The sequence below is a fragment of the Rhinopithecus bieti genome, unplaced genomic scaffold (assembly GCF_001698545.2).
Source record: "Rhinopithecus bieti isolate Rb0 unplaced genomic scaffold, ASM169854v2 scaffold_1295, whole genome shotgun sequence".
Classification (NCBI taxonomy): Eukaryota; Metazoa; Chordata; class Mammalia; order Primates; family Cercopithecidae; genus Rhinopithecus; species Rhinopithecus bieti.
Genome location: NW_016803880.1, coordinates 2,248,521 through 2,257,832, shown reverse-complemented (window position 1 = coordinate 2,257,832; position 9,312 = coordinate 2,248,521).

Here is a 9,312-nt window from a genome sequence, read left to right as displayed (position 1 = left end):
GTAAATGATGAGTTAATGGGTACAGCACAGCAACATGACACATGTATACATATGTAACAAACCTGCACGTTGTGCACATGTACCCTAGAACTTAAAGGATAATAATAAAAATAATAATAAAATCAATATATATAAATAAAACTTATATAATAAAAAAAGAAATATTGCATGTAAGTCAGGGAAGGGAAAAAATAAAAAATAGAAAACTACCTCACAATTCACACATCTTTAACCTAGTATGAGGCTTTTAGAAACAGAAAAAAATGTTTTATGCCAATTTTAAATGTGTGATTTATAATTTTCAAAAGATATATTCATTCTTAGTCCTACAGCAACACTACTGATGAGTTTACAACTGACCAGAGATAGTCTTGCTATAATTGCAGGTCGAGCATACTTTTGTAGACATGAAGAGGTTTAGGAGAGAAATAAATTATTATATGGACACTATAACTTTTACTAGTATAGCTATTTTGAATTGAAAAATGCTGATGACTTTCAAAAAATCAACTGTTGTTTAAATCAGATGAATCCACATTAAAGAGGCTTAAGTTTATTTAACACACAAAACAAATCAAAATAGTCCATCTGAACAACAAATTTCACGGATCCAAAAAAGTAGATATTTAATCCCCAACATTCTTGTTCTTTGCCCAGCTAAAATTCCACAATGTTTACTGTCTGCTACGAGGGAACTAAGTCATTTTTCTATGCTATATGAATAATAGTTTGTTTTGCAAACAGAATGATGTGAAAAATGTATTCATCAAGGTACAAAACCTATTTGCAAAAATCACCTAGTAATCAATGACTTGAGTCCTTTGCATAAGATATATCCAGGTTCAAATTCACATTTTTCCACATATTAGCTGTGTGATCCTAGACAACCTTAACTTTCTCATTCCTTAGCTTAATTGTTGGCAATAGTGATATTTATTCTTTATCTGATACTCACTCCAGTTTAAATTGGATGTTAAAAAAATACTCAAAGATTAGAAAATATAATAAAGTAACATGCCCTGGACTGTTCTTTAGCAAGTATTGCTGCTTGAAAGTAAAATGCACCAATTTTAAATGCATAGTTCAAAGTCTTAACTAATGTATACAGTCAGGCAGCTACACCGCAACATGATACAGCATATCCCTATCACTCCAAAAAGTTCTTACATGGCCCTTTGCAATCCCTCCTCTCTCATGCTTTGGTCCCTGAAAAGCACTGCTCTGTATTTTAAAGTCCTGGTTTTTCCCTTTCTAGAATTACAAAGAAATGAAATCATTCAGTGTGTAGTCTTTTATGCTGCCTCCTTTAATTTAGTATAATTCTTTATAAACTCATTTATGTTGTTGCATATATTAATATCTTATTTATGCTGCATACATGCAAAAATTGTACGGGGCCAATTGTATATTCCTGTATTTGTTTGTTTGTTTTGGTTTTTGGGTTTGTTTTGTTTTGTTTTTGAGACAGAGTCTTGCTGTGTCCCCAAGCTGGAGTGCAGTGGCATGATCTTGGCTGATTGCAACCTCTGCCTCCTGGGTTCAAGTAATTCTCCTGCCTCAGCCTCCAAACAGGTGAAACTACAGGCCCACCTCGTCCTACTAATTTTTGTGGGGTTTTTGGTTTGTTTGGTTTTGGTGGTTTTGTTTTTTTTTCAGTAAAGACGGTGTTTCACCATGTTGGCTAGTCTGGTCCTGAACTGCTGATCCTAGGTGATTCACCTGCCTCGGCCTCCTAAAGTGCTGGGATTACAATCGTGGGCCACTGTGCCTGGCCGGGTACTACTGTATTTTTTAAAACATCCATATATATGAATAGACAAAGATTTCTAAATACAACATACATACATTTTTTAAAAGATTCATAAATTGGCCCTCATTACAATTATCAGTAACTGCTCTTAATCACGATTAAATTCTGTTCACTGAAAATCACCATTTAAAAAGTGAAAAGAAAAATGACAGACTGGGAGAAAGTATTTGCAATGTATAAATTCAACAAAGAAATAGTATCTAGAATACATAGAGGGCTCTTATAAGTAAATAAGAAAAAAAAATCTAGTTAAGAGATGGAAAATTTGAACAAACACTGCACAAAATGAGATATCATAAAACCAGAAAGCAGGCAAAAGGTAATCAACATAATGAGTCATCAGAAAAATGCAAACTACAACCACAGTGAGATACTAAGATAAGATACATCCACAAAAAAGACTAAAATAAAACTAGCAATATCAAGTGTCAACAATGATATGAAACAACTAGAATTCTCACAGTGCTCATGAGAGGATAAACTGATACAATCACTTTGAAAAAAAAAAAAATTGGTATTATTTCCTATGTCCTGGCTATTTCACTTTTGAGTATGTCCCTAAACAAAATGAGTACTTAACGTTCAACAAAATATATGCACAAGAACGTTCATAATAGAGCTTATTCATTGTGTACAAAACTGGAAACATCCCAAATATCCATGAATAATATGATAATATATTGTGGCACACGTTGGTAGTATAGAATGAAATGTTAAGCAGAAAACAGGAAAGAATGAATTATTGCTGCATACAGCAGAATGGAATAATTTTTTTTTTTTTTTTTTGATACGGAGTCTCACTCTGTCACCAGGCTGGAGTGCAGTGGTGTGATCTCGGCTCACTGCAACCTCTGCCTTCCAGGTTCAGATGATTCTCCTGCCTCAGCCTCCCAAGTAGTTGCGACTACAGGCCTGCCACCACTCCCAGTTAATTTTTGTATTTTTAGTAGAGACAGGGTTTCACCATGTTAGCCAGGAAGTAACTACTCTGGAGAGGAGTACTGAGTAGGAAGGAACACATGGGAGCCCTGGAAGGTATGTAAAATATTCTATGCCTTGCTCTGGGTGGTGATTACATGAGTGTATACACATATAAAAAATAATCAGGCAGTTTATTAAATATTTGGGCATGTAAATGCACATAAGATACCTCAATTAGCAAATAACTCTTTGAAGATACTGCAGATTCTGGGCGTGTCATCTGGGAAGGCATTTTGAGACAGAACATAAACATTTTCATTAGATATAAGTTCAGTTCCACAGTTTGAACTCATAGTATCTTCAGTTAAAGGCCACACAGGTGGTAATGATGTCTCCTGTTGCTATATTTAGCAATATCGTAGTTTTAACATAGCTTGACTTAAAATACGAAGTTGTGGCAAGATTCAGTTTACTCACTCATCATAAGAAATGTACTGAAGAAAGTTCACATTTATAATATATTTTTATTAAAAATAAAATTGTAAACATGTTTTTTAATGAATTGATAGCTCTATAAATACCCACTGACTTGGTAACATATGTAAACATATATAAAGCTTAATGTAACTATTAAACAACGGATTTCAGGTTTACTTTAGAATTTGATATGATAAAAGCACTGCAGAAAGGGCAGTTAAATAAAATGTAGGCTACATATTCTCATTCCAGATACTATAAGAAATGAAAAATACCTTGTACGTTAGAAGGTAACCATTGATATATTTGTTTAGTATGCATTTATTTAAAATAATTGTATAAACACCTATTTTTCAATTAGAATGCATATTGAAGACGTTATGTACCATGGCATGCATAAGGTGTCAGGGGACAACAATGAGACTGAGATTAAACTCCAAAGGGTTCATAATGAGAGGGCAGACACACAAATATCATTATAATTCAATGTTGAAATTGGGTCAGAGCTACGTGCTCATGGAGAGTTCTACGCCAAAGTCTATAAAACACAGTTCCAGTCCAAAGAACTTAAAAATGTGACCACAAAGTGAAATCCAAATCAACTTTAAAAACAAAATCCAACATTAATTTCTATAAAACTTGTAATTCATGGTAACTAAAGTTTAAATGTCCTATATTTTAAATTTGGTATAATCAATTCATTACAGTCTCTGTATTTTTATCTAAGTGTGTATGTGTGTGCCTATATTAAATGCAAAACAATCCAAATGAAAGGCATGAGAAAGATGATATTTTTGTCATATATTTTCTACTGTCAAACTTCCCAAATAAATGCCTGTTAATGATTTCAGGTTTGAAGGGCCTCTTTTCCAAATGTCAGTGAGCATGACAAGTGGCCCACACTTCAAGACTTTATAGCCCTCTGATATCCTTGCTCTCAGACACAAACCAGATACTTCACCATCTGCTTTCCTTCTTGCTGATCACTCACTTTTTAGGTTAGATAACATTCACAGAAAACCATAAACACATCATATATTACATGATAATTATCCTTCCTTAAAGATAACAGAAAAGGAAACTCATTTTCTGATGTCACTTACTTCAAAAAGCTTCAAATCCAAAAGATGAGCAATATTTGTTCCACTGAGAAATAAATTAGAACATAAATGCTGAACACTCAAGAAACCAGAGATAAATTCACATACAATAACTCTCCTGAAATTGTCTTTGTTCATAGCACAATATTAAATGAGCCCAATGTGAGGGAAGATAAATAATATTTTTCATTTGTTAGACTATCCCACAGATGCACTGGAGAATGTCAGAATATATAGCACATTGGAAGTGCTTTGTCTGTGTCATGATATTGATTCCTCCGATTATAATATGATATTTTAGCTCAAAATGTGATTTTTATGGTGAAAGTATGGAGAAAATACTTATTGATGAGCCCACTATTTGCCAAAAATAATATATTAGAAGAAAGATGTTACATTAGTCCGTTTTCAGCCTGCTGATAAAGGCATACCCAAGACTGGGTAATATATAAAGAAATTAGGTTTAATGAACTCACAGTTTCAAGTGGCTGTGGAGGCCTCACAATCATGGCGGAAGGCGAAAGGCATGTCTTACATGGCAGCAGGCAAGAGAGAGAATCAGAACCAAGTGAAAGGGGTTTCCCCTCACACACCCATCAGATCTTGTGAGACTTACTCACTACCACGAGAACAGTATGGGGGAAATTGCCCTCATGATTTAATTATCTCCTACCAGGTTCCTTCCACAGCATGTTGGAATTATGGGAGCTACAATTCAAATGAGATCTGGATCAGGGCACAGTCAAACCATATCAGATACCTTGAACTATGTAAGTCTAAAAGCGAAAATTTCAGGGTTTGCAGTCGGTCCGTTCAGCGACCATTTTTAGATAACTACAGTGATTGGCTGTCTTTATGCTACTTCCCCCACTCATTCTCTAATTTCAAAGGTGCCTTAGACTTTATCATGAATCACACAATAAAGTGTTTTATAAAGCTATATTGTTCTTCACTTTTTAAAGATGCCTTCAATCTTTACTCCCCCGTAATCATACAGATATGGTAACAAGATCCTACAACAAAAATTACCAGATGTCAAGCTCTGCATTTGACTCTGTGCATTTTGAGATCATCAAGTATATCTTGTTCAGCTTCAGTTTCCCAGCCTAACTGAGAACCTAGGACTCAAAAAGTTTATTGGTTGAATGAAGGAAGCCATAATTAGGAGTGCATTAGTTCCCTGGAAGAAACTCATTTATAATTGTATGATACAGTGTGCTCCCACATGAAAAGGATTAAGAAAAACAATGTCTACATATTCCCCTCATTTCTCTCCAGTTACAGTTTTACAGCTTTAATTTTCCCTTTACATCAAATTTCTGGAAAGCTGTGTCTAATTTCTGCATGAATTATGGTGCCTTGGATTTCATCCTAGCTGGCTACTTTTTCTGTCTCTTTTAAAAGCATCTACTCTTCCTGTCACTGAACTCATGGCCTCAATCTAAGCCCTCTTTCCTTTCTACTCTACACTGTCAACAGTGTTAACTTCACCCATGTTCAAAGCTTCAATAAGAACTTTCACAGATAACTTATGTGTGTGATAATTTATCTATACAACAATTACTTAATATCTCACAAACACATAAACAAGCTTGATCTTATTATTTTCTTTATCTTCCAATGCTAGCTAAATCATCACCCATCCAATAAGGAAAAACAGAAAATTAAAAGGTACCCTGTTCAATACAAGAAAGAGCTACTACATAGTGTGGGGGTTCTGGGAAGGTAACAGGGGCTAGGACCTCAAGCACAGGGTACAAGTGGCCTCAAACAGTAGGTATATGGGAAATCCTTTTATTATAGTAAGAGAGTCAGGTTTGATATCAGAAAAATGAGACATTCTCTACCGAATGGCTTTTATTTTCAACGTAAATTACAACATGAATTCATCCACCAAAATGAATAGAAAAGTTGAATTTTGATGAGACACAAGAGAAACTTGATAGAAATTCCAGGTGGTTTCAAGGTCTCCTCTGAGCATCGTGATTATTGATATATAATGAAACCATTTGCCCTGTGGTTGCAGCTTTCTCCATCAGCACTCAGTTTCTTACGAAAATAAGTGAGGGAAGAAAAATGGGGCAGAAGTAGGTTCACAATTCCTTATCCATGATTCCAAACTCCAAAATTTCCTGAAGACCATTTTTGTCCAAATTATTTTGGCTGCAAACCAATTTTCTGATAAGAACTCATGTATAGTCTGTATTTATTTTAATTAGAGTACACGCAATACATTTTGCTAAATGTATCTATTGTTTTATATTATGGGGTACTGTCTCAGACTGTTACAGGTGTTATGTAATTTTTTGAAAATTTGAATTCTGAATCATGTTCAGTTTTAAGGGATTTTTGACAAAGGTTTGTAGATTCAGCATAAGCATCCATTCAGATTTGACATTTTGCCAGAAGGTTTAATTTTCCATAACTTTTGACAACCTTACCTCAGGAATAATGCTATGTGTGTGCTGAAAATTACAAGGTAAATTATTAAGTTATGCATTTATATTTGATCTATTAACTTTATGAGAAAATAAAGCAATTTTCTGAAGTTTCCCTGAATGCAGTGTGACCAAAACCTTTATGGGAAAAGTTTTTCAAGTGATAATTTGGCTCTGAAATTCCCTTTTGTGTTCTTATAGAGAATGGATTTATATAATGGCAATACGTTATTTTTAATTTAACATATTTTTCAATATGTTACATGAGAACAGCTTACCTCATGTTCTGATTATTATTCCTGTATGAAATACTTTAATGGCTTAAAACATAACACTTATTTTATTAATATCAGCTCTCAAGGATTTTGTTTTGTGGGTCAGAGGAAAGGCTGCAGCTGAGCACTTCTGGCTTGGAGTCTCTCACGATGTTCAGTCAGATAGTAGCTGGGCCTGGAGCAGTAGACCTAGAAATCTTTCTTTCTATGTTTTCTCAAGCCATCTTCATATTGTCTCTCTATGTGAGCTATTTGGGGCTTCCTCACAGCATGACAGTTCAAGGCTCTTGCACAAGGATTCCAGCAACTAAAGTGAAAGTAATCTTTTTTGAACTAACCACAAAACTCACACAGCATTCCTTCTACCACTTTTGTTACAAGCAAGTCATAAGCCTGACATTACAAGAAGAAGGGAATAGTAATCAGAGAGGTACTTTGCTACACTTTAACTTCTGTTAAACTCTTCTGTCTTATACCTAGAGGAGCTTTAATATGATGCATATCGCTAAACTCGTGAATCACTACTTAGAGCCCCATTACTTCATAGTTCCGCAGCTTTTGACACAGCTGTCAACTTTCTCCTTTCTGAAGCATTTCCTTTCCTTGGCTTCTGTGACACCACGTTTCTCCTCCTTCTCTGTTTATATCTTGTTTCTTCATCAATTCAACCTCCCATAGAGGGCTTGATATGTTGAAGTTTCTCAAGAACCTAGTCCCTCTTGCCTTCTCACCTTGAAATGTCATCCCAGGCATCTGTGTTGGTTCCCTGAGGTTGCTATAACAAATTAGCACACATTTGCCAGCTTAAAACACGAAATGAATTTTCACAGCTCTGGAGGACAGAAGCCTGGAATATTTCCTCCAGAGGCTGCTCAAAAGGAGCTTCTGTTTGTTTCTCCCAGCCTTTGGTGGCTCTAGATATTCCTGGGCTTTTGGCTGCATTACTCCAATCTCTGCTTCCATCTTCATATGGCCTTCTTCTCTGGGTCTAGGTCTCTTATAAAGTTACTTGGCATTAGTTTTAGGGCCCACCCAGATAATCCTAGATGATCTTATTTCAAGATCCTTCACTTGGCTATATCTACAAAGATCCATTTTCCAAACAAGATAACATTCACAAGTCCTAGGGATGAGGACACAGACATATTTGGTTTGGGGTAGTGACCATAAACACCATTTCAGCATAGTCTATTCTGTCCACTTCAGCATAGTCTATTCTGTGGATTTAATTGCCATCTGTTTAGAAATTCATATCTCCAGTTTTCTGAGTATCTCTTCTGAGTTCTACATCTATATATTTATAAACATGATAACCTGTTACGCATCTCCTTTAGATATCAGAAAGATCCCTAACACAGTTGTTCAAAATGAATCTCCCTGTAGATGCCCGAGTCTGCACCTCCAGTTCTTATCTCAAAAATGGAATCATAATTCACCTAGTTGTGCATGTGTTTATGGATGTTAATTATTTTATTCACAATCTGCATATACAAAGATGTCCCACATTTAATACTTCTTCAATATTTCACCAGTTTCCCCACTTCTAACCTTTCTCAATGCTATCACTCTACTAGAACATGAAATCATCCATTAAGAGTAAAGGAGAACACTGCAACTTCCAAGATGAAGTGTCCATCATCAGAAGTCTGGATCCCATCACCGCATCACTCCCCCTTTACTACCTTCAATGATCTCTCAATTCTTTCCACTTCCATTAGTTTCCACTGTCACTTTTCTAGTGCAGTCACCATTAGTTTTCACCTGAATGATTGTAGAAGCCCCTAAGTGAATCCTAGCTTCACCATCATTCACCCCTCAAGCTACCCTCCACCTTGCAAAAACAGTAAGCTTACAAAACACAAAACTGGTTTTATCACATAAGTGCCTAAAGCCTTTATGGCTTTTCAATGATTTCACAATAAAGTCCAAAGTAACCACCCTCTACCTGTCCAGGCTCACTGCCCAACACAGCCCTGCTTGCTCTAGACCATGACACCTTCTTTCGTATGGGCCTCTACACAGAATGCTTCTCTGGCCTGCAATGACCACCTGCGCTACTTCATCAGTAAGTGAACCCCTGATTATCTGCAAAGTTTTGTCTATAATGCTACTTAATTTTATCTTAATGCCACTTCTTCAGGATAGCTCTAAATTATAGTCCTAAATTTATCTCTCCATTTTTTACTTTCATTCCATTTCATACTTCTTTATATCACAATTGCAATTGTGCTAATTATCACTATACTTCATCCAATCTAAGTCTACTGATTTGAAGATACATTATTTAATAA